Here is a 25,705-nt window from a genome sequence, read left to right as displayed (position 1 = left end):
TAAATGATAACCCAAGAAAGGCCTTTTGGTTTTCCTCCCCAAAAGTTAAAGGGATTCTGAGGTTTCTAAATAGATTTACTTCAGAAGCATTCTAGGGATATTTTTGCTTTTCTTTGACTCATTTCCTTCTTGATAAGATTCTATTTCCTTTCTCTTCCTCTTCACTCTGTTACTTAACATAGCTAGAAATATGGTGTAACCCTCCTGAAATCCTGCTTTCAGCAAATATGCTCATATGAGAAAACTGAAAATTTAGGGGCATATGTGTTAACTTATGTTCCTGTTAATTCTTTGCTTCCCATCCGACTTCTGATATAATAAACCCTCATATTTGGCACCAGATTTTCTTGCTACTATTGTGACATTAAAACATAAGCTTGTCCCATTCTCTGAACCAAGATTAAGCTACAACGTGAGCTTCCCAGGTGGCGCTAGTGATAAAGAACCTGCCTGCCAATGCAGGTAGATTTAAGAGACGTGGGTTTGATCCCTGGGTCAGGAAGATCCCCTGGAGGAGGGCATGGCAACCCACTCCAGTGTTCTTGCCTGAAGAATCCCATGGAGAGAGGAGTCTGGCAGGCGGCAATCCATGGGGTTGCAAAGAGTCGGACACGACTGAATCGGCTCAGCATGCACACAAGCTACAATGCAGTCTTAAAACAATGACTAATGTACTTACTAGTTTTGACCTTTGGTTTAATAATGAGGAGCCTAGGAAAAAAGTAAGCCTCTTTTACTCTTTCAAGCATGCTGCAATAGACTGAATATTTGTGTCCCCTCCAAAATTCATATGTTGGAAAACTAATCTCTGATGTGATGGTATATGGGGGTGGGACTCTGGGGAGGTGTAGCAGCAGCATAGGTTATGAAGATGGTGTCATCATGACTGGAATCAGTGCCCTTGTAAAAGAGACCCCAGAGGGCTCACTTGCCCCTTCCCACAAGTGAGGACTCAGCAAGAAGACTGCCACCTATGAATCAGGAAGTGGGCTCTCACTAGACACTGCATACTGGCACCTTGAACTTGGACTTCCCAACCTCCAGAACTGTGAGAAATAAGTTTCTGTTGTTTATAATGCACCCAGTCTCTGATATTCTGTTATAGCAGGTTGAACAGACTGAGACCTATAGTGACCTTGTCTGGGCATCTCTAGGGTGTAGTGCATGCATGCTAAGTCCTTTCAATCATGTCTGACTCTTGGTGACCCTATAGATTACATCCTGCCAGCCTCTCTGTCCATGAGATTCTCCAGGATAGAATACTGGAGTGGGTTGCCATGCCCTCCTCCAAGGGGTCTTCCAGACCCAGGGATGAAACACACGTCTCTTATATTTCTGCATTGGCAGGGGGTTCTCTACCACTAGCACCACCTGGGAAGCTCCCAGGTATAGTGAAGCAGACAATTTGGATCCCTTTTTTTTCCCCACTAAGCTAAGCTAAGTCACTTCAGTCGTGTCCGACTCTGTGCAACCCCATAGACGTCAGCCCACCAGGCTCCCCCGCCGCTGGGATTCTCCAGGCAAGAACACTGGAGTGGGTTGCCATTTCCTTCTCCAGTGCATGAAAGTGAAAAGTCAAAGTGAAGTTGCTCAGTCGTGTCCGACTCTTAATGACCACATGGACTGCAGCCTACCAGGCTCCTCCGTCCATGGGATTTTCCAGGCAAGAGTACTGGAGTGGGGTGCCATTGCCCATTCCTTACCTGGCAGGGAGGGATCCTTGCTGTTTGGATGCCATGTACAAAGGGTCACGAACTGATTCTACATCTTGCCTATCCCCCCGATCCATGCCCACCATAAAGCCGGGGTTTGGTCCCTTCTCCCCAACTTCCCCAAGTTCTTCGTTAGACCATCTCTATTAAAATGCTGCTTAGGGGTTGTAATGAAGGGTGGTTTGACTATGAGTGTTGGTGGATTTTGAGTCTTTTCCAAATATTCAACCAGACTTCACTGACCACATTTATTATCTTCATTTTTCAAACAAAGCAGGTAATTGAGGATAAATTCCTCATGTGGAACAACCTGGGAAGTTGTGACACTTCCAAAGTGAGGTTGGAAATCTCTCCATCAGGAAATTCAACATAAGTGAATCTCTGCCCAGATATGCCTTTGATGCCCATTTCTGTAAATCTTATTTGCTTTGATAGCTTCTGTCTCCCACCTTTATTTCCCAGAAGGAAATCAAGGTCCTAATAAATGTGAAGTGACTGAGAGCAGGATTCGCATAGCAAGTTAGAGAAGCAACAAGGATTCTCAGTTCTTACCTGTTTGTACTTTTTTCTAACAATTCCCACCTGCTGCCTTCCTATGTCATTACCTGGTTAACAAAGGACAAAGAGGATTGTGATAAATACGGGTCATTTACTTTCTGGTCACGTACGTTCTTCATATTCATGATGTTAATCATCTGATTACTGTCAAGTCAGTTTAAGTTCGGGTGAGATCAGCATCTCCTGAAACGCAGTGCGTTTATTGAGCAACTACGGCATGTAATGCAGTGTATTAAGTTCCGTTTGGGGAAACTGAAAGAGAAAGATATGGCCCCAGACATATAGTATCTTATACTCTAGTTATAAAGCCAAATGCACAGAAAATGACATTTGAAAAGTGTATGTTAAAAGAAAAACAAACAAAAAACTGTTATATTTCCTTTCTCTCTTCAGTGAGATGAGATTGTTTTCCTTTTTGATAGTCTTGCGATTGATTTCACAACATTTCCATTCCAATCAGAGACTCTCTTAATATGACATCTCAGAATAAGCTGTATTTTGCTTTCAAAGTGGAACGAAACAAGAATCCATTCTTCCCACACTTCCTTGGCCTGTCTTCGCAGTCTATTTACTAAGTTCTTTGTATTTCTCTTGTATGTCACGGTTCTTCACGAGGAGGAGAGTAGGTTTCCATTGGCCGACATCTTAGCCAAACCGGAATATATATGTATATCTTTGGTTAGCTGAGTTCCCATGGATACGTCTCATGGTGGGGACTCAAACACACCCTTTCTCTGGCCCCTTCACTGTGAGGGCTTCCGGGCAGCCTGAGGTTCTCTTCTTTTTTCGTGGCTGCTTCCTCCTACTCCTCCCAGGTGAATGGGTGGTCCGGAGTGAGGACATTCCTTTAGATTGCAGCACAGAAGACAGGGAGCTGGTCAGGTTGGGATTCTGCCTTTGGAGAAGCTCTTCCTGAAGGAGCTAGAGAAGTAAGAGGAGTCAGTATTGCCTCTAGCTGGCAGGAGACCCGACCCACTCCTCCCACCCTAGCCCCTCTTTGCCCACTTTTGACTCTGACCTCACTCTCTGGTGGGTGATCTGGGACAGCCGCCCAGATGATGCTCCCTTGGTAGGGAACGCACCCTCCAAGCTTGTGGCTGCTTCTCTCTGACTAATGTGTCTTTCCTTTTGAAAGTGGTGTGTGTGCGTGCTAAGTCACTTCACTTTGTGACCCAATGGACTGTAGCCCACTGGGCTCCTCTGTCCGTGGGATTTTCCAGACAAGAACACTGGAGTGGGTTGCCATGCCCTCCTCCAGGGGATCTTCTTGACCAAAGGATCGAACCCGCACCTCTTATGTCTCCTGCATTGACAAGCTGGTTCTTTACCACTAGTGCCACCTGGGAAGCCCAACCCAGGGATCGAACCCGAGTCTCCTGCATTGCAGGCAGACGCTTTACCCTCTGAGCCACCAGGGAAGCCCATACAAGAAAAAAAGAAAGAAAGAATGAGAGAAGAAAGACTGACATAGAGATGTAGGAGAGGTAAGGAGGCAGAAAGAAGAATGAAAAAACTAATTTTATTGTTCTACAAACTTGACATCTTACTGTGCCTCTCCCCGCTCCCAACTTGGCTTCTGCTGTGCCCTCTCTGATTTAGTAGGTCAAGAGCAGGGCCCAGGAGTCTGCATCTCTAACAAGCTCCCATGTGAAGCCAGTACTGCTGGCCCTCAGACCACATTCTAAGTAGCAAGGGTCTTGAAGAATGATGAATCACATACTGTACCAGTTTCTTAACCACTTTTTGTATAATTATATCTGATGTTCAGATTGAGCTTATGTGCCTGCCCATTTTAAGTGCTTTGCATGTATCCACTCATTTAATCTCCATAATTCTATGAGATGGGCACTACTGTTAGCCCCACTCTACAGTTGGGGAAACCAGGGCACAAGGTTATTTACGGTAGGCCCTCTACATATGAATGCGTTCTATTCCGAGAGTATCTTCTTAAGTTCAATTTGTTCATAAATCCAACAAAGTTAGCCTAGGTACCCAACTAACACGATCGGCTATATGGTACTGTACTGTAATAGGTTTATAATACTTGTCACACAAATAATACATAAAAGAACAAACACAAAAAATAGACATTTTTAATCTTACAGTACAGTACCTTGAAAAGTACAGTAGCACAATATTACAGCTGACATAGAGGGGCTGGCATGGAGTGAACGGACAAGAGTTACTGACTGGAGAAGGGAGAGGAGGTGGGAGATGGTGGAGCTGAAGGGTCATCAGCAATAGGAGAGGGAGGGCAAGCTGCAGTTTCACTCACACCTGACATGGATGGCACAAGTCCTAGTTCCTTGCTGGATTCAATTCTATCTATCCTCTTGAAAAAACAGTCTGATGAGGTCTGGTAGTAGTGTTCTTCTTCTCCTCATAGAGGACACTTTAGCCCTAGGTTGCATTCTGAACAGCTGCTACAACCTTTGTGTACTGCTCTACATTGGGTCCTGTGCCTCAAATAAAGAAAATCCCCTTGCCATTTCTAGCATCAGGAATCTCTTCAGTTATTCCGTTACTTCTTCCTTTTGTCTCTCTTTGTGCTTTCTCTGGGCATGTTCACATCTTTGCAAGTTTGCAACTTGAAAGTTTGTATATAGGGAGCTTAAGCTGTAGTTGATAAAATATCATATAGGAAGTATTATGTTAGAGCCAGGATTCAAACTCAGTCTAGCTCCAGAGTCTGTGTGTTTAGCTCCATTCTTATTTCAATAGTTTACAAATGTATCACCCTCTTCTGGACATACTTTTAAGTTTTCAGTCTTTCCCCTTTAAAGGAGGGAACCCAGCTTGAAAACCATGTACCAGAGGTGTACTTAAGCAGCCAGGGAAGACCACTGTGATATTGACTCGCCATTGTATTAGACACACTGTCAACTTTGTGCCTTGTGTAAATTTAATAAATAGAGCCAGTTCTCCAGGATTAGCTGTAGAATCCCAAGACAGCTGTGGTTTTGGCTGTTTTTGTTCTTTTGACAAGTAGAGCAGCTGAGGTGAACAGCTCTAGCTGATCATTGAGGCAGCAAGAGAGACAGCTCCAAGACAAACACACTTTTATTGTGCAACCCAAGGGGAGAGATCAAGGCCAGAAGGGCTGAGCCAGGCAAGGGTGAGGAGTGAAATCGGATGCTCTATAGGTGAAAAGGTTGGTGGCTAGTCTGGGCAGATAACACAGTGGAGAGGCTGAGGCAAAATGGACTCTTATAGATGAGCCCAGTCTGAATCAAGGAAGCCAGAGATTCGCTCATTCATTCACTCAATAAGCATTAATCGACGACCCACTGTGCTACATGCTGCTGATACAGTGATGAGTTGCACAGAACTTGCCCCTATCCTCAGGGAATTCTAATTCTTGTGGGGAGACTGACAAGACAAAACCAAATCAAATAAGAATTCAGACAAATAAATCAGTGCAGGCTGTCCTGAATGCCCTGAAAGAAGGATGAGAGATGGTGAAATCAAAGGGCACCCTCTCGAGATAAGTGAACTCTGAAAACCACTCTACTAGGGGGTGCCAGTTAGCCCCAGGAGATAGGTTTCCATCCGCCCAGCCCTGGGCTCTTTTCCCTACATATGGCCACTCTTCAGATCATCCTATTTTGATGTCAGAAACCCAATATGGATTTGACTTGGTTCCTTGATTTACCATGTTGAGGCTTTAATTTTGCTTCTGGAACTAATAATTTAATTATTAGCAAATGAATTAGCATTAAGCTTTTTCATTTGGAGGTCTACTGAACTGTAAACCTCTTCTTAAAATTTCTGAAGGGACTTGGAAAAAAAATGATAAATAAGGGTTGAGCAAATTGTCAGCCCTTCATTGGTCTTTTAGGAGCTCTTTCACAAATTGGTTCACAGCAGAGTAGTTAATAAGCACCAGCTTGTCACTTTATAATACAAAGACACTCACTTCATCTTCCTTAAGGATGCTCTAGAAGGAGAGTGGGAAAGTTAACACTGTGCATCATATCTTCCCTGGAAGCAAATATGTTTCTTTACTGGTAGAGCTAGAAAATTGTATGTGCAGTTTACTAATTTTACTTTAAAATTTTTGTTTTACTGTTGGATTTGATTAACACTGAAGATTAATAGTATAAAGATTAGCACATCTTTCATTTTACTGTAGATTATTTCAAACATACAGAAAAGTTTAGAGGATAAATAACAAAATGTCATGAATTGTCATCCAACTAAGTCATATAATAAAAGTTTACCATATATGCTCCAGATATCTTTCTTCTTCCCTGTCTCTTCCCTCTCTCCCTTTCTTTCATCTCTCTTCCTTCTTTCCAAATTAAAGTCTTATACATGTAGCTATAGCCCCTGTAACTAACCTGTCCCATTACTCTCCTGCCATCTGTAGAAGTAAAACCTATCTTGAATTTCCAGTTTTAATTTTTGTGTGATTTTTTATTCTTATATTATATATACACCCATAAACAATACAGAATGTTGATATGATTGCTTTCCATCTTTATTAATGAACTATTCTAACTTTAGGTGTGGCATCACTTGGTTGTATCATAAATATTTTAAAAAGAATTTTCATGTTGTTAGCAAAATTGATTAGATACCTAAGAGATAAAAATGAAGCCAATATAAGTGCTGGAAGAAATAGATTGTCAGGTACAGGAAGTAAAATAGTATCAGAGAGTAGGTGACTTAGATATAAAGTGTTATAAAGATATAAAAGAGTATAGGAGGGTAGGTGACTATGCTTTTTTTTAAAAAATGTAGTCCATCTTTTGACAAAAAAGGTAGATCAAATATGCAAGTCAATTGAACAACCACTGAGAGCCACAGATTTTCATCTACATTTAAGACTACTTTTCGTGTCAATGCCTCCATGAACTTTGAATTTTCTGGATTATTCTAGAATGTTCTTCTTTATTTTGTGACAACTTCCTCTTTAGGAAGGAAAGTGACAACTTCCTCCTTTAGGCCTCCGTTCTATCTACCTCTAGTATATGATATAGTGCATATGGTATTTGCTATGGTTTGTTTACATGCCTCTCAATAGGTTGAATGTTGTTTGAGAGCAGGGTTCATGTCTTATTGTATTCTCAGGGTATAGTCCACAGGAGGTAGTTAATATAGTCTGAGGAGTGGATGAGAAATCCAAATCATGGAAAATCTTATAGTAGTTGGCTTCTGAAGACAAGATACTTTAGTGAAAATTAGCTTAAGGTATAGAAAAGGAGGTTTTATCTTTTGGTCTTCAATTAGGCCTACAAAAAGGAAATTTCGTATAAAAGCTTATAAATATTACTAACAAAGCAGAGAAATTACTTGGCATTTGGCTGTAGACACTGGCAATGTATGAGAAGTGTATATCAGTATACAGGTAATTTCAGGAAAGCTTTAATTTTACAAATTGCCAATTTTACAGATCACCTGGAAAATAACTTCTATTCTCATTTAGGGATTTACTTCTTTGTCAACTGTGAGGATTTAAAAAGCGTTTATTCTTGTAACTTGGAATACTGGAATTTTGTTGTGTTGGGACTGAATGAAATAATTCTTCTAAAGCGCTTAGCATAGTGTTTGGCAAATAGCAGGTACTGAATAAACATTCGCTTTACTATTATTAGCTGATCCCATACTTAGATTCCTCTCATTTATACTACATTTTCTTGGTATATGGTATTTGAAGGGGCTCCCCACTCTCTGTGTGTTCGTAGTAGTGCATTAGAAAAGCTGCTAGCTCAGAAAAAAGAAGGCATCAAAAAAATTCAGACCTTAAAATTAAGCTCATAATGGGAAATTCTTGAATATTTTGTAAATTAGGTATGAAAAATATAAGAAAATTATATATATATTTAAATTGAAATAAAGTTGACTCAATATTCTATTAGTTTCAGGTGAAGGAGATTATATATTATAAATATATTTTTGCAGATTTAGGAAAGTCATTGGAATATTATAAGTATGCTTAGTCCAATTATAAGAAGTACTTATTATGAATAATGTATCACATGCATGAAAAAAGGGCGGTGTCTAGTTTCATTTCCCTAAAACACCTTTTCAACTGTGAGTTTGAGGCAGCTGTGGTTGACCAAAATGTAACTAGTGAGGTCCACCATAACTAGCGTGTGTTTACATTTTGACTCATGGTTCCTGTCAGACTTTAACACAGAGGAACAAGTAATATTACTCAGCCTTCAGTGTTTAATCTTCCATTTTTTTGTCTTCCAAGTTGTTTCAGTTTGTAGAAAGGTTCCTTTTCGATTACAACATGTAGTCCTGATTTCTGCAATTTTTCTTCATTTGTCATTTTGGGGTAGCTATGAAAATCCTATAATAAGCTTCTTATTTCCCAAATCCCTGCATATAAGCCTTATTGAGTTGGATTCATCCTAAATACATTGTAAAATCACATCAGCACTTTCAGATCAGCAGGTTACTTCTTAATAAATTTCTGTCTTAATGTTAGACGCTATTTTAAATATATGAAAAGGAGCAGTTCCCAAATGTGTGTAACTACTTCCAGGGAATAGTAAACCAGAGCGTATAATTAAATGAAGGGCCTAAATCTTTATTATGCTGTCACTGGATATTTGAATGACTAATTGTAAATGAGTTCTAGTCATATAAAAGTCATTTTCTATGAATAAAAAAATAAAAATCCAATTTTCCCTATTTTGAAGTATAGTTCCAGTTCCTGGGTAAAACTAGCAATGAAATTGACACGTCTCCACAGCTAAAACAAACAGAGGCTTACAGCAATAAACTAAACCCAAAGGCGGGGGGTTGGGGGGTAGGGTGGGGGTGGGGTGGGGGAAGAAACCTTTGAACCCTGTTTTTTTTTTCTTTCTTCTGAGCTGATTGGATAGTTTACTCAACTAATTTTGTCTCATCACCAGAAAGTCAATTCTCCATTCTAGAATTTCTTCCACTCAAGTAAACAGTATTGATGCATATAATCTGGATGATAAAAAGAAAAAATTCTTTTAAGAAATATCTGGATATATGCCTTGAATAAGGTCCTCATTTAGGTCACAAAAATGTATTCAAAGAGAAACCAATCAAAAATAATAACAACATTAAGTACCATTTATTGAGTATCTCCTATGTGACAAACCTTTAACATGCTTTATTCCTTACAGCCAATTGTTGGATGAGTGATAGTATTTGAATTTTAGATATCAGGAAATTTCTGTTCCGATTGGTTAAGTAATGCACCCAAGTTTGCACAGCTGGAAGTATGAAGGCTGATATTAAAATTCCAGTCCATCTGCTGGTAGTGCCTGAGAACCTTTATTTCTTTCTTCTGCAAAATACAATTAAGATCCAAATTACCCAGGGGTGAATAACAGTTATTGCAAGCCCTATTGATTAGTTTGGGCTCCCCTGGTGGCTCAGAGAGTAAAGAATCCGCCTGCAATGCAGGACACCTGGGTTTGACCCCTGGGTTGGGAAGATCCCCTGGAGAAGGGAGTGTCTACCCACTCCGGTGTTCTTGCCTGGAGAATTCCATGGACAGAGGAGCCTGGTAGACTACAGTCCATGGGGTCACAAAGAGTTGGACATAATTGAGTGACTTCAGTTCAGTTCAGTTCAGTCGCTTAGTCGTGTCCAACTCTTTGCGACCCCATGGACTGTAGCACGCCAGGCTTCCTGTCCATTACCAACTCCTGGAGTTCACTCAAACTCATGTCCATGGAGTCAGTGATGCCATCCAGCCATCTCATCCTCTGTCAGCTCCTTATCCTCCCGCCTTCAATCTTTCCCAGCATCAGGGTCTTTTCAAATGGGTCAGTTCTTTGCATCTTCACAGGTGGCCAAAGTATTGGAGCTTCAGCTTCAACATCTGTCCCTCCAATGAATATTCAGGACTGATTTCCTTTAGGATGGACTGGTTGGATCTCCTTGCTGTGCAAGGAACTCTCAAGAGCCTTCTCCAACACCACAGTTCAAAAGCATCTATTCTTTGGCACTCAGCTTCCTTTATGGTCCAACTCTCACATCCATACATGACCACTGGAAAAACCATAGCTTTGGCTAGATGGATCTTTGTTGGCAAAGTAATGTCTCTGCTTTTTAATATGCTGTCTAGGTTGGTCATAGCTTTTCTTCCAAGGAGCAAGCATCTTTTAATTTCATGGCTGCAGTCACCATCTGCAGTGATTTTAGAGCCAAAAAAAATTAAGTCTGTCACTGTTTCCACTGTTTCCCCATCTATTTCCAATGAAGTGATGAGACCAGATGCCATGATCTTCCTTTTCTGAATGTTGAGCTTTAAGCCAACTTTTTCACTCTCCTCTTTCACTTTCATCAAGAGGCTCTTTAGTTCTTCTTCACTTTCTGCCATAAGGGTGGTGTTATCTGCATATCTGAGGTTATTGATATTTCTCCTGGCAATCTTGATTCCTGAGTGACTAACTCTAACTAATTGATTAGTTTGCCCAGCCATTCACTGATATTTCCAATGACTTGAGAGAATTCAGCCAGAATGCACCCCCAAACATCTGCATCATGACTTTATCTCTTGATGAACCAGAGTACAAATGCTGTGAACAGAACCAACAGAGGTTCAGGTGGCAAATCAAACCAGAATTCATAAAGAAGTATTGGATGCACAGTAGCTAAATATACTTACACTGCTATCACATGTGGATTGGTTTCCAAGTGCCAGACACTGTGGAGAGCTGTATGTGTTCTATTTCATTTTTTCTTCTTAGGCTGGGTTACATGGTAGTTAGCAACATGGACTCAGAACCAGAGTAGCGTGGCTCTGGTTCCTCGAGCAAGCAGTGGAAAATGTTTCATTTGCTGTGTCTGTAGAATGGAAATACAATACCTCACAAACTTAAAGTGAGAAATGAGTTAAATTAAAGCCCTTAGAATAGTACTTGCATGGAGACAGCACTCAGCATATGTTGGCCATTAATTTTCCTAATGACCCTGTGAGGTAAATATTGATACTATTATGATCATCATTTACTGTTTAGAAGATTGTGGCTTAGAGGTGGCACATAGCAGAAGTAGGCTTTGAAAGTAGGTCTGTTTGACATTAAAACCTGCCCTCCTCATCATTGCACTGTTCTGCCTTTCAGTTCAAAGATACACAGAATGGGCAAAGAATATATGGGGTGGAATACCACTGCTCAGATGACTTCCTGGGGCAGTCAGTGAATCTTTGCTGAGAGGCAGGGCAAAAATTCCTAGGCTGCTTCCATCCAGATGGAAATGTAAATGATGTGAAACTTTCAGTGAAGGCTTAACCACAGCCAGGTGATTCCTCTGGTGGTGATGAAAGTGTATGAATGAAGTATAGGAGCAGGGGAGCCTTCACGCACCTCCAACCCTTCCTGCCTCTCAGAACAATTACACCCCTTGGCACAAACCCATCAGAGACATCCATACACACTCACTCACAGCCTCAAAGAAAACCACACAGCTGACTTCCCTACCTGTTGGATAATAGAATTATTAAGCTTCTGCTGGGCATCTTTTCAAAAACCTTATGCACTATGTGTAATTATCTTACTTAAGAAGTGAAGAAATTAAGGTTCAGAGGAATTAGGTGAATTGTCCAACGTTATTACACAGCTTGTAAATGGACAACCAGGATTCAAACACTCGTCTATATCTTAATCCCACACCCATGTTACCTCACTTTTCAGGGATTGTTCCTTTGGTTTGGGAAATTACAAAGTCACGATTTCTCCTGATTGCTTTTTGCTGTAATCTTTTGACCGTCTCTTTTGTTGTTGTTATTAATTTTATTCAAGAGCAAGAACATGCTGTGGAATCCTTGGAGTAGCACCAGAGACTGTGTTCTCATTTAAGAGGTTGCATCACTGGATTATCTGTGGACCGTTAATCCGCCATGCTCTCTTTCTTCCCCTTCCTACCTCATTATATTTGACATCTGATTATTAGAATCTTTTTAGGGGTTTTTAAACACACTTGTGGGAAAATGCTAGTTCAAATGGTTACAGGCAGACATTTGTGTTATAAAAAGGGAAGGAAGTCACCTTGGGGAATTCGATTTATGTATACTGCAAAGATTTTCTTAAAATTTTCCACAAGATATACATGATTTCACAAGCAAAATGATTAGTCAATCCAGTAGCAAAATTAAGACTGGTTGTTGGACTTGTTATTTTAAGCTCGCTGCAAGGTATTTGCTTGTGTACCACAAAGCCTATGGGACAGTTGGAGGACTTGAACTGACTCACCATCACTCTTGAGTAAAAGGACTGAAGCTTTGTAAATCTTGTCCTTCACCCTCCAGCTCTGACCCTACTGTCCATTTCCTATAGGGAATGAGCATGTTGCCTGCAGTAGATGTTTGTCAAACATTTTAATACCATCTCATCACTGTGATGATTAACAAATGTGTTCTTTTGTAATTAGGGTACACTATGAAGTCCAGCATCAGATTGTCTGTGGTTCAGATCCTGGCCCTTATACATATGAGTACATAAAGGGCATGCACTGCATGCATGTTGAAACACAAATGGTAATCTCATCCTTTAATACTGAAATGGTTTTATTGTCCTCTACTGGCAAGGATGGCTAATAGCTATCTTGCTTTTATTTCCATAAATATATTTATATAATATGTGTAATAGATATAAATATATTTACATATACAATATCTATTCTATATGGCATCCATAATGCCATCTATAGCAATTTTGAGATTTGAAAGCATTAATTCCAGTAATCTAATTCAGGAATAAATCACATAACCACCAATCCCTGTCAACCTTTTCTCCAGTGACCAACCCCCACCCCCAATTTCATGTAAATAACAAACACTCTGGAATATTTTATCTACAGGAAACACTGTTGAGTACAGGAGTAGTAACTGCATTTGCTTATCTTTTTTTCACTCAAGAAGGCTTTAAATGTTTTTATGCTTTAAAAACATAAAGAAAGAAATCTGGAAGGACTTATCTCTGTCATGACATCATCTGTAAAAAGTGATTTTTAAGATGGAGCCTTCTTAAGAAATAAAATCTGTTGATTTTAGCATTCACCTCTCACTTTCATTAAAAACGGAGTTGTCATCTTAGACTCAAGCTTTTCCTGGAGATAGAGATTCCACCAGGGGAAGCAATATGTGAAGTTATTGCAAGAAGGTTTTTTGTTGTGTGTGTGTGTGTGTGAAATCGTGACTCTTGCCAGAGATGTCATATGCTTTAGTTAATTTCCTTCCCAGGAACTAGGAAACATTCCCAACCCCAGATATGTACAACTGGAAGGCTATTCAGAAATCAGTAGCATGGGGCTGGAGACTGAATTTTGCATACTTCATTTGTTTCTGGAGATAAAGCCTCTATTCTATTTTCCTCAAGGTGAAAGTCTAATTCACTTTGAAAATCTGAAAGCCTTATTCCATTGGAAGAAAATAATTATGATTTCTGTCACAGTTATTACTATTTATACCATAATAAATTTACTTAAGGAAGAGGATAGCCTCTGCTGGACTCCTTCCAGAGTTCCCTAAGGAATAAAACCATACAACTGACAGCCCATGGGACATTGTGTTCTGCCTTTTCCTTCTCAGTCCTTTGGTGTTTAAGCTATCCACCACAACACTGTTGATTAGCAACTCTGCACGTATGCAGTGCAACAGTAATTAATGTTCCCCATGTTGACTCTCAGGAACCACAATACCATGAAGTACCCTTCAGGATTGTCAGGGAGAAATTAAATTACACTCAATACAGTTTGAGAGCAATTTTGCTAGTGGTTTAGGGCACCTCTACAGGGAGGTGCTAAGGTCTGAAGTCAGCTCCTACCAGTTTGTGAGAGCTGATTGTTAAGTAATAAACAATTGTGTGAGCCAGATGTTAAACCTTTGGAATTGGGCCATTGTGGGAGTATTGATATCACAGGAATTGGCATCTATTAAAAATCAGTTTGTTTGTTTTTTCTTTCAGGGTACTGGTTTATCAGCACACCGTTGTCTCTTTGTACCTTTGAACTGCATAATCTAATTAATACTCATTAACTAGGGCTCAGGATGGACAACAGTTTACTGATGAATTTTGCTAGGTTGAAAAGCCCGTTAATACATGTTTTAGTTCTCTATGGCTGCTGTACCACAAACCTGGTGACTTAAAGCAATTAAACTTTATTATCTCATAGTTCTAGATGTAGAAGTTCAAGCTCAGTATCACTGAGTCAAATTCAAGGTGTTGGCAGGACTGTGTTCCCTCCAGAGTCTCCAGAGGAGAAGCTGTTTCCAGCATTTTCCAGTTTCTGGTGGCTGCTAGCATTCCTTGGTTTCTGGTTTCATCACCCCAATAATCAAGGTCAATTCAAGGCCAGCATCTGTAAATTTCTCTGTTCTATCTTCACATTGCCTTTGTATGAGTGTGTGTGTGTGTGTGTGTGTGTGTGTGTAAACTTCCTCTCTCCTGTAAGGACACTTCTGATTGCATTTTGGGCCCATACCAGTAATCCAAAATAATCTCCTCCATCTCAGGATCTTTAACTTAATCCTATCTGCAAAGACTGATTTTTCAAATAGTATAACATTTGTAGGTCCCAGGAATTAGGACCTGGCATCTTGGGAGGGCTATTTTAAGCCTCCCACAACACCCACCTCAGCAGACTCTTATATACACAGATGTACTGTATTTTATATAACATCCTTAACTAGTCTTAATGATAGGAACAAATTTTTAATAATGGTAGGGGCAGCTTTTTTTATTGAGTACTTCCTATATACTGGGCACAGTACTCAGCACATAGTAATCTGTTCATCTCAACTATTATTCCTTCCCAAATCTGGACATGTGTGTTCCAATCTCATAAATTCTTTCTGGAGTTCCAGAATCTAAGGAGATATGTCACAATATACATGTCCTGCCTCCCTCCAACCGCCACCTCAGTCATTCCCTGGGGCTCTTCGTGCAACTATTTCCAGGGCTTCCAGTTTATGTAGCTTACTCTTCCTAGCCTAGTTCCATAGTTTCCAATTCTGTCCTTTGGTTATTTTAGTGAGATTACCTCCAATATCAACACAGGGCTTGATTAAAGGGACTATGGAGAGTATATCTATTGGCTGGGAATGACTCCTTGGCCAAGTGAGTGGAAGTCTCTGGGCCACGATCAGTTCCATGTGTTAGGTTGCTTCCATGTATTAGCTATTATAATTTAGGGTTGCTGTGAGCATTGGGGTTCATGTATCTTTTCAAATTAGAGCTTTCTCTGGATATGCTCGGGAGTGGGATTGCTGGATCATATGGTAACTCTATTTTTAGTTTTTTCAGGAACCCTCATGCTATTTTCCATAATGGTTTTACCAATTTACATTCCCACCAACAGTGTAGGAGGGTTCCCTTTTCTCCACACCTTCTCTAGCATTTATTATTTGTAGACCTTTTAATGTTGGCCGTTCTGACTCGTGTGAAGTGATACTTCATTGTAGTTTTGATTTGCATTTCTCTAATAATTAGCAAAGTTGAGCATCTTTTCATGTGCCTATTGACCATCTGTATATCTGGTTTGGAGAAGTGTATATTTAGGTCTTCTGTCCTTTTTTGGATTGGGTTGTTTGATTTTTTATTATTAAGGTGTATGAGCTGTTTGTATATTTTGGAAATTAGGCCCTTGTTTGTCCAATTACAAACAAAACACCATCTTTCACTAGACACTTGAAAAATACAATGCTTTCCATTTTTCCCTTTCCAGTTCCGCAGGGCAGCAGCAATACAAATATTATCTTTTTCTTCTCTGGGAAGGATTTTCTGACTTTGACAGGTCCCTGCCCTTTCTCTCCTACAGAACCTGTGAACTTCATCTCAGTTAAGCTAGAGTAACTGTCACTCAAAATAACCTTTGCTTTGTCTACATGCTTATCTCTGTACCTCAAGACCTTCAGCTGCTTGAGAACAAGGATATCTTATGTCATTATTGACTGGGGGATTTTTGCAGAAACTAAAGCCTGTGGCCAGCAATTTTTATTTTGGCCAGCTAAAAATTAATTCTGTTATTTCTCTAGCACTTTGTTAGTTATTCCATTCAACAGTTACACCTGTAACACCTGTGAAGTCTTCTCCAGTACTGTGAGTTTCATTTTCACTTTCTGTATCAGAATCAATAGGTTTTTTTTTTGGGGGGGGGTGCTTTTTCTTGGTTTAATATTCATATTGTCTGAATCAGAACTATATTCTGAAGAACTGCCATCTTCTGAGACACTAGTGTATCTAGTGTCTCACCAGACAATCAGAGATAGTACTCATAAAATTCACCAAAAAATTCTTCACTGCAAATTCCATGATGCATCATTTTTGAAAATTTTATGGTAATAAACTTGAGTTTATAATATACACAAGTTTGGAACAAAAACCTAATGGAGCAAAATGTGAATAACAACAATCATAAGTTGTCTAATTAACCCTGATCAATTTTAAACTCTAACAGCTTTGCATGGTGTTGTTAATTGTATCACTCTCTAAAAATATACTGATATGTCTCCGGTCAATAATGTGTTATTTTTTAATCTTTACTAACTAGCATAATTCCTAGATCATGAAATAAGCCCTAAGCATCCTCTCTGAATTGAATTTAAATAAGGTTTCAACTTTTTGAAAGGGAAACAAAAAAAAGAACAGATTGAATATTTACTCTAACTCTTAAGGGAAAAGCAATTGGTATCATTGCTGGGTTTTTTTTGTTTTTCACATTCCTTCCTAAACTTTCTTTACTTTGGCTTTCGCTTCACTCTTGGGACAGAGAGAGGCAGTGTTCAACTTTTGTGATTTTAGACCCCCTCTGAAAGACTGATTACTGACACTTTGAATTTTGGTTTTTAATTTCATTATTTTGTGACTCAGAGTAGGGGGAATTTTGGTTAATTTGTTGGGGAGTAACTTTGGTTTACCGTCGACACTACAAGTCGATATTTGAGTTAAGTCTTTTACATGTGTAGACTTATTTAACCCTTTCCACAACTCCATGAAGTAGGTACTTTATAGCTAAAGAAACTGAGGCACAGAGAATAACCGCATCAGGGCTGTAATAGGTTTTACCCTGGGACTTCAAGACTTTAAAGTCTAAGTTTTGAACATCACATTACACTGCTTCTAGAGTCAACTGTTTTCTTAAGCTGTATTAGAGAAATGTTTCTAAAAGAGAAGGTAATTCAGCCTTTTACTAAATCCTGAATGAGCACTGTCATAGCTCAGGCTTCCATAGCAAAATACCATCACTCAGTGACTGAAACAGGAGACTAGAAACTCCAAGATCAAGGTGCTAGTAGATTCAGTTCCTGGTGAATTCAGTTCCCGGCTCCTCTGTGTGCTCACACAGCCTCTCCTTGGTGAATGCATGTGGAGAAGAGAAAGAAATTTCTCTCTGCTTTCCTCTTCTTATAAGGACATTAACCTCAAATGAGGGCCCCACCCTCATGACCTTGTCCAAACCTAATTACCTCCCAAAGACCCCATCTCCAAATACCATCATATTGCAGGTTAGGGCTTCACTATGTGTGTTGGGGGGTGGAGGTGGGAGGGGACACACAAACATTCAGTCTATAGCATGTACTAACTAGATTTCTCTGGAATATGTTAGACTAAATTCTGACAAGAAAGAAAGAAAGAAAAGAGCACAGTAAAGCCTGGACTAGGGAGAGGCAAACACGTGACCAGAGGCCCAGCATTCTAGGAGGCACCCATCCTCAGGCGCTCACCCTGCAAGGCCACGAACCTGCACCCCTTGCCTGCCTCAGCCTGGCCCCAGCCCTGCTGCTCTTCCTTTGTTCTTGGGGAACTCAGCATCTAGCAAGGATGTGCTATCAGTGTGGGTCAGATCAAGAGAGAGAAACCACACTAATCACTCAGTGTGTCTCCTCCCCAACCCCCCAGTACACACTGTTGTTCAGTCACTCAGTCGTGTCTGACTCTTTCCAACCCCATAAACTGCAAGACTACAGCATTCCGGGCTTTCTTGTCCTTCACCATCTCCTGGAGTTAGCTCAAACTCATGTCCCTTGAGTTGGTGATGTCATCCAGTCACTTCGTCCTCTGTTGCCCCCTTCTCCTCCTGCCCTCAGTCTTTCCCAGCATCAGGGTCTTTTCCAGTAAGATGGCTCTTCACGTCAGGTGGCCAAAGTATTGGAGCTTCAGCTTCAGCATCAGTCCTTCCAATGAATATTCAGGGTTAATTTTCTTTAGGATTGATTGGTTTGATCTCCTTGCTGTCCAAGGGACTCTTAGAGTCTTCACCAGCACCACAGTTTGAAAGCATGAATTCTTCGGCGCTCAGCTTACTTTATGGTCCAACTCTCACATTTGTACATGACTACTAGAAAAATCATAGCTTTGACTAGACAGACATTTATTGGCAAAATAATGTCTCTGCTTTTTAATATGCTGTCTATGTTTGTCATAGCTTTTCTTCTAAGGAGCAAGCGTCTTTGAGTTTCATGGCTGCAGTCATCATCCACAATGATTTTGGAGCCCAAGAAAATAAAGTCTGTCATTGCTTCCATTGTTTCCCCATCTATTTGCCATGAAATAATGGGACTGGATGCCATGATCTTAGTTTTTTGAATGTTGAGTCTTAAGCCAACTTTTTCACTCTCCTCTTTTACTTTCATCAAGATGCTCTTTAGTTCTTCACTTTCTGCCATTAGGATGGTATCATCTGCATATCTGAGGTATATTTCTCCCAGCAATCTTGATTCCAGCTTGTTCTTCATCCAGCCTGGCATTTTGCATGATGTACTCTGCATAAAATTAAAACCCTAACCTCCAATGTAATGGTATTTGAAAATGGGGTCTTTGGGAGATAATTAGGTTTAGATGAGATCATGAGGATGGGGCCCTCATTTGGGGATTAGTGATTTGAACAGGGGAAGTTTAGTATAAAGAATTATTAACTAGCAGTCTATCGTTTAGAAACCCATGAGGATGCAGAAGGAGAAAATATGACAAGTCAAGCCAAGGAGTTTTGACCTTCAGGATAAGAGTGAAGATTTTGTTTTTCCCTCTGGGCTGTGCCTGAGTGAGCATGACTTGCCCCATTTATTAGGCAACATTAGACTCGGCAGCATTTTCCTTTCAGATCGACCCAAGCATTTAGGCTATTTAAAAAATCTAAATAACATCTCAGTCAAACTAACATTCCAAGAGAGAAATGTTTTTTAATCTGTCTTTTCCCAGAACACCCTTTTGGCCTGGGAGGAAGTACAAATAGGCTGGGTGATGGGCAATTACTTGAAGGTTTATGGGAATCCAGAGGTTTTGGCAAAGGTACATATAAATCTCAAAGAAGAATTAAATATAATTGGAAATTACACAAACCGTACAGTAGAATTTGAATGCAGGTCAAATCACAACAGCTGTTTGCTATCTCTCATTTAAGCTACAATAACAGAATTGCTTAAACAAATTCTCTTCCTTTCTTGAACTTTCAAAGTATTTATTATTTGCATAATGTTTAATCTCCAGTTCCAGAGGAAATTCCCAAAGGGAGAGACAACACAGAAGCACTTTAAGTTTCAACCCCATGGAAAAGAGGACAGAGGGAGTATGCTGGATCTTCAGCTTTGGAGCCTATGTTCTCAAGAGAATTCTAAATATTGGTGGTCATTTTGTTGAATATTCAGCAGAGGGGTGGATGGCTGAGAGAACACAATCCCAAACATTTGCACAATATATTCGAACTAGGTCAAAGGTACGGCTCCAATTAAGGGATGATATCCAACCCTGTGTTTATAAATCTGGAATATTTCAAGAAAGATTTATTCTTTGCTTTGCAAGGGCTAAATCCTTATTCTCAGAAGCCTGGAGTACATCGTACCTGCACAAGGAAATCTTTGAGTATCTTGCATTTCATTCAATTCAGTTCAGTTCAGTCGCTGAGTTGTGTCTGACTCTTTGTGACTCCATGAACCTCAGCACACCAGGCCTCCCTGTCTATCACCAACTCCCAGAGTTCACCCAAACTCATGTCCATTGAGTCGGTGATACCATCCAGCCATCTCATCCCCTGTCGTCCCCTTCTCCTGCCCTCAATCTTTCCCAGCATCAGGGTCTTTACAAATGAATCAGCTTTTCACATCAGGTGGCCAAAATATTGAGTCTCAGCTTCAACATCAGTCCTTCCAACGAACACCCAGGACTGATCTCCTTTAGGATGGACTGGTTGGATCTCCTTGCAGTCCAAGGGACTCTCAAGAGTCTTCTCCAACACCACAGTTCAAAAGTATCAATTCTCCTGCGCTCAGCTTTCTTCATAGTCCAACTCTCACATCTATACATGACTACTGTAAAAACCACAGCCTTGACTAGACAGATCTTTGTTGGCAAATTAATATCTCTGCTTTTTAATATGCTGTCTAGGTTGATCATAACTATCCTTCCAAGAAGTAAGCGTCTTTTAATCTCATGGCTGCAATCACCATCTTCCTTTACATAGAGGCTGTTTATTTGCTGTAATTTGCAGGGATCCAGGAAGATCTTGGCCGAGGAAGGGGCAGTGGGTTTGAAGTGCATCTCCAGAACTCAATATTTGACCTGTAAAATTTTAAGGTACTGGGCTCAATCCATGGCTCTCAGCCTGGCTGCATTTTAGAATTACCTGGGGAAGCTTTAAAGTAATACACAACCCTCGATCCCACTTCAAACTAATTAAATCAGGATTTTTGGCAGGTGGGCCCAGAATGTTAGCATTTAAAAACAAACAAACAAACAAACAAACAAAAATTTCCTAAGTGGTACCACTGTGTAGCAATTTTTGAGAGTCACTTGTAGCTCTAATATATAATGCTATTGATTCCTCTGTGATGAGTATCTTGTGGATAAACCTTTGCACACATTTCAAAATTGTTTTTAGGGACTTCCCTGGTGGTCCAGTGGCTAGGACTCTGCACTCCCAATGCAAGGAGTGCAAGTTCAATTCCTGGTCAAGGAACTAGATCCCACATGCCACAACTGAGAGTTGGCATGCCTCAACAAAGATCCCAAGTGCCACAACTCAGACCCAGCCTAGCTAAATAAATAAATAAATAAAATTAATGTTTTTTTAAAATAGTTTTTTATCAGGATAAGCTCTCACTGGGGCTCCCCTGGTGGCTCTGACAATAAAGAATCTGCCTGCAATGCAGGAGACCTAGATTTGATCCCTGGATTGGGAAGGTCCTCTGGAGAAGGGAATGGCTACCCACTCCAGTATTCTTGCCTGGAGAATCCCCATGGACAGAGGAGCCTGGTGGGCTACAGTCCACAGGGTAACAAAGAGTCGGACACGTCTGAGCAACTCACACAGATAGAAACTCTCATTGAGAGTCAACTGTATGTGAACGTGTGTGTGCATTTGGATGAAGTGTAAATAGCACACAAAGATGTACACACAAATACAAATGTACTAGAGTACAGGGAGAAAGGGAATTTTCCTTTAAAATTTCTGAAATGTGATACTGTTTTCATTACAAAATAACACGAGTTACCAAACACTCCCTCCCCAGTTGCCCTTTTTGCATTTTTGGGTTTGGGCTGCTTTCAGAAGGCTGTTGAAGACTGCACCCTGAACATGATAAAGGCATCTGTGTTGTTATTTGCTCAGAGCTGGCCTTCTCAAATAACTTTCTGTCCTGAGAAAGCATTGCACGAAGAAGTTCAAAGTTCTATGTGGGTTGAGGACCTAAAATAAAGTGGTCATTCAATGCATATTCAATTATGATGACTAACTGTATCTTATAACTTTGTTCTGAAATCCAGTACTCGATGCATAGATCATGGATCATATTCATTAACCATGGGATCATAAATATTCATTTAATGTCTGTCTTCATTAGGTGGTTATTAACATGTCAAAGATATTTGTGGAGAAAATGAAAGTGATAAATTCTATCTATATTTACTCTTATTTGAAAGGCTAATTTATTTTTAGAGTATTTTTTGATAAAAATCCTTTAATAAAAGGAAGTTTACTTTAGAAATAGTCCTCTGCTTTTAAGCTAATAATTTTGCACAAAGAGAGTTTATTGATGCTTTGCCTGCCAGATGGATATTAGTCAAATGATGGACCTTGTAAATAGTCCAGTTCAGAGAAGGATAACATAAAGCACTGCTCTTCAAAGACTAAATTGGTGCCTTCTCTATTGACAGTACTTTGGAGTTGTTTTAGAGCTGGCAGTGTTTTTTCTTCACCCTTACCTGAGCCCCTTGGTGATCAATAACCCCAAGATGGGTGCCTGGGGTTGGTATATAGTCTCTGAATAGAAGAGGGAAAGGATGGGCAAGCTTTGTCTTCAAAGGACCATTCAACTCTGGTGCTGTTGCTCTAAAGCAGCCATAGACAATATGTAAACGAACAGATGCGACTGAGTCCAAAAAACTTTATTAAAAAACACAGGTGGCAGGTTATATTAGGCTTATTAGGCCATGGTGTATAGAAAAGAGCAAGCCCAACAGGGTATCAGGCTGGTGCTCAGGTTGCAGTGAGAGGGCACAGGCCAGGACTGGACATTTTAGCTACAGTGCACGAAGTCAATGTGTGTTGGGGCTCTATATGAGCAAGTAGGTCCACTGTGGTAGGAAGAGTCATGAGAATGCATGAATAATAACAGTGGGGTACTATGAATGGCTGGCATTTACAGAGGACTTGCTGTGAAACTTGTGTTAAATACTTTACATGTTATTTTCACAATCTCATGTAACCTTTTTTTAATAAATTTATTTTTTAATGAAGGATAATTGCTTTATAGAATTTTGTGTTTTCTGTCAAATTTCAACATGAATCAGCCATAAGTATACATATGTCCCCTTCCTCTTGAACCTCCCTACCAACCCCTCCCCTCTAGGTTGATACAGAGCGCCTGTTTGAGTTCCTTGAGACAAACAGCAAATTCCCATTGGCTATGTTTTACATATGGTAATGTAAGTTTCCATGTTACACTCCATACATCTCACCCTCTCCTCCCCTCTCCCCGTGTCCATAAGTCTGTTCTCTATGTCTATTTCCTCATTGCTGCCCTGCAAATAAATTCTTCAGTACCATTTCTAGATTCTGTATATATACATTAGTATACAATATTTATCTTTCTCTTTCTGACTTACTTCACTCTGTATAATAGGCTCTAGGTTCATCCACCTCCTCATGTAATCTTTATAATAACTTGATAATCTCATAGAATTGCTGTAATAACTTGAGGTAGGTGTTATTATATTCCCATTTTATAGATGAGATTGAGGCATTTAGAGGCTAAATAAATTTCTCAGTGACATATAGCTAGTAAGTGGCATAGCTGAGATGTGAATCCATTTAGACAGTGTAACTTTAGAGGCTGCTCTTCTATGCATTTCAGAATTTTCTTGAAGAGATCTCTAGTCTTTCCCATTCTATTGTTTTCCTCTATTTCTTTGCACTGATTGCTGAGGAAGGCTTTCTTATCTCTCCTTGCTATTCTTTGGAACTCTGCATTCAAATGGGAATATCTTTCCTTTTCTCCTTTGCTTTTCATTTCTCTTCTCACAGCTATTTGTAAGGCCTCCTCAGACAGCCATTTTGCTTTTTTGCATTTCTTTTCCATGGGGATGGTCTTGATCACTGTCTCCTGTACAATGTCACGAACCTCTGTCCATACTTCATCAGGTACTCTGTCTATCAGATCTAGTCCCTTAAATCTATTTCTCACTTCCATTGTATAATCATAAGGGATTTGATTTAGGTCATACTTGAATGGTCTAGTGGTTTTCCCTACTTTCTTCAATTTAAGTCTGAATTTGGCAATAAGGAGCTCATGATCTGAGCCACAGTCAGCTCCTGGTCTTATTTTTGCTGACTGTATAGAGCTTCTCCATCTTTGGCTGCAAAGAATATAATCAATCTGATTTCGGTGTTGACCATCTGGTGATGTCCATGTGTAGAGTCTTCTCTTGTGTTGTTGGGACAGAATGTTTGCTATGACCAGTGTGTTCTCTTGGCAAAACTCAATTAGCCTTTGCCCTGCTTCATTCCATATTCCAAGGCCAAATTTGCCTGTTACTCCAGGTGTTTCTTGACTTCCTACTTTTGCATTCCAGTCCCCTATAATGAAAAGGACATCTTTTTTGGGTGTTAGTTCTAAACAGTCTTGTAGGTCTTCATACAACCGTTAACTTCAGCTTCTTCAGCATTACTGGTTGGGGCATAGGCTTGGATCACCATGATATTGAATGGTTTGCCTTGGAAACAAACAGAGATCATTCTGTCGTTTTTGAGATTGCATCCAAGTACTGCATTTCAGACTCTTTTGTTGACCATGATGGCTACTCCATTTCTTCTAAGTGATTCTTGCCCACAGTAGTAGATATAATGGTCATCTGAGTTAAATTCACCCATTCCAGTCCATTTTAGTTCCCTGTTTCCTAGAATGTTGACATTCACTCTTGCCATCTCCTGTTTGACCACTTCCAATTTGCCTTGATTCATGGACCTAACATTCCAGGTTCCTATGCAATATTGCTCTTTACAGCATCAGACCTTGCTTCTATCACCAGTCACATGCACAACTGGGTATTGTTTTTGCTTTGGTTCCATCCCTTCATTCTTTCTGGAGTTATTTCTCCACTGATCTCCAGTAGCATATTGGGCACCTACAGACCTGGGGAGTTCCTCTTTTAGTATCCTATCATTTTGCCTTTTCATACTGTTCATGGGGTTCTCAAGGCAAGAATACTGAAGTGGTTTGACATTCCCTTCTCCAGTGGAACTGGAAAATTCTGTGGAAAGTTCTGAAAGAGATGGGAATACCAGACCACCTGACCTGCCTCTTGAAAAACCTATATGCAGGTCAGGAAGCAACAGTTAGAACTGGACATGGAAAAACAGACTGGTTCCAAATAGGAAAAAGGAGTACGTCAAGGCTGTATATTGTCACCCTGCTTATTTAACTTATATGCAGAGTACATCATGAGAAATGCTGGGCTGGAAGAAGCACAAGCTGGAATCAAGATTGCCGGGAGAAATATCAATAACCTCAGATATGCAGATGACACCACCTTTATGGCAGAAAGTGAAGAGGAACTAAAAAGCCTCTTGATGAAAGTGAAAGAGGAGAGTGAAAAAGTTGGCTTAAAGCTCAACATTCAGAAAATGAAGATCATGGCATCCGGTCCCATCACTTCATGGGAAATAGATGGGGAAACAGTGGAAACAGTGTCAGACTTTCTTTTTTTGGGCTCCAAAATCACTGCAGATGGTGATTGCAGCCATGAAATTAAAAGACACTTACTCCTTGGAAGGAAACTTATGACCAACCTAGATAGCATATTCAAAAGCAGAGATATTACTTTGCCAACAAAGGTCCGTCTAGTCAAGGCTATGGTTTTTCCAGCAGTCATGTATGGATGTGAGAGTTGGACTGTAAAGAAAGCTGAGCACCAAAGAATTGACACTTTTGAACTGTGGTGCTGGTGAAGACTCTTGCAAGTCCCTTGGACTGCAAGGAGATCCAACCAGTCCATTCTAAAGGAGAC

General features: G+C 40.1%; 1 protein-coding gene and 1 long non-coding RNA gene across 4 annotated transcripts in view; one reads left to right on the top strand and one right to left on the bottom strand.

Moving 5' to 3' along the window:
• Positions 1–25,705, top strand: part of LOC147363461 (uncharacterized) — an 82,017-nt gene that overhangs the window by 41,214 nt on the left and 15,098 nt on the right. The gene's annotated exons all lie outside the window — the stretch shown is intronic.
• LOC147363462 (uncharacterized) overlaps positions 1,947–25,705 on the bottom strand; it is a 35,050-nt gene continuing 11,291 nt past the window's right edge. The window contains exon 3 of the long non-coding RNA XR_015137179.1: positions 1,947–3,191. This is a non-coding gene — a long non-coding RNA (uncharacterized LOC147363462). The remainder of the gene's footprint in view (positions 3,192–25,705) is intronic.

Source organism: Bos grunniens, chromosome 11 (assembly GCF_055505025.1).
Source record: "Bos grunniens cultivar Pamir isolate PY7600 chromosome 11, Bosgru_T2T1.0, whole genome shotgun sequence".
Lineage (NCBI taxonomy): Eukaryota > Metazoa > Chordata > Mammalia > Artiodactyla > Bovidae > Bos > Bos grunniens.
Note: the sequence above shows the minus strand (reverse complement) of the source record. Positions and strands in the feature narration are given on the sequence as shown.